Below are 1453 nucleotides of genomic sequence, written 5' to 3' on the forward strand. Positions count from 1 at the left end.
CATAATGATCTATGGAGATAGATTTACCTAATAGGGCTAAGCAATAAATACATATTGACAAGATGCTAAAACCGTTTAGCACTAAGAACGACAAGGAGTGATTCTTGCCGAAGTCACATGGAAAGAGTTTTTGCAAGAATCAGTGTCCCAAGACATTGATGAGCAAAATACATGATGCAGATTCCACACACTTTTGTGTTTGGATTAATCATGTATTCCATGGTATGTAAAACAACCAGATATGTCCGATACCCCCAAGGTGTTGCGAGCATGGATACTAAAGTGATCAAAGTACTAATCGTGGGACAACATTGAAAGATGTCATTGAGTACTAGAGTAAGTACTCATGATATGTTTTCTTGCAAGCGGAGATCATGAAGAGTTTGTTGTAAAATGTTACATTGATACAATCTTCATCTTTTCTCCATGCGATTTTTGATTTAAGTTAAGGGTTTTGTGTAATACAGAATATGGTGGCACGGTAGTTGGAAATTGTTCCCAACAGGATACTGTGGTGAATTCTATAACAAATGACTAAGTATATTGACGCTTTAGAAGCGACAAACAAGATGTTGAATCATATAGTTCATTCATGAACTTAGTATGGTTCCAAGATGGCTTTTGTCAATGGGACACTACTGCAGGTAGTTTCTCCATAACTCAGTCTGAGGAATCCAGGTTTGACCTGTGATTCACATACATAAAAGCCAAGTCCACACAAAATATGAATTTTGTGAAAGCGTGAAAACGTGAGCATATGCAAAGATACATACGGAGCTGAAGTCGTCAGATCCGATGGACATCAGACTATACCACATGCGAAGCATTTTTTACACCGGTATGCCATAGGTGTAGAGTGCATTAGCATTAACTAGATTATTGACTCTAGTGCAAGTGGGAGTCTGTAGGAGATATGCCCTAGAGGCAATAATAAATACTATTACTTATCTCCATGTTCATAATTATGTTTATGTTCCATGCTATAACTGCAATGATTCTCGAGTCTGCAATATTCACGAGGCTCGAAGGAAGACTCATATGCACGTGTGGAATAATAAACGGTAAGAAGTATTCCTAGTTTGGCCTCTAAGACTAGCTCAAGTGTTGCATGATGGTTCCGTTTTCCTGATCATGGGCATGTCTATGCCAGCAACTTTCAGGGCACAATGTTAAGAGAACATTTGTGTTGAATCGACCCGGTTTGATGTTATGCTATGAGATTCATTCGTCACAAGTTAATGGTAAATAACAGAGAGATGTTTAACCTTTGCATGATTCCTTAGGAAGGAATCCATATCACAGAGAGCGGATTTGCGCTCCCGCGGCTAGGGTTCCCCCGCTCCCCTCCCGCCGCCGCCGCCTCTCCCGCCGCCGCCGGCCGTCGGCCCCGCCCCCCGCCTCCGCCCCCCTTCCGCCCGGCCCCTCCTCCGGCTAGGCCGCCTCGCGCCGCCTC

Source organism: Triticum dicoccoides, chromosome 3B (assembly GCF_002162155.2).
Source record: "Triticum dicoccoides isolate Atlit2015 ecotype Zavitan chromosome 3B, WEW_v2.0, whole genome shotgun sequence".
Classification (NCBI taxonomy): Eukaryota; Viridiplantae; Streptophyta; class Magnoliopsida; order Poales; family Poaceae; genus Triticum; species Triticum dicoccoides.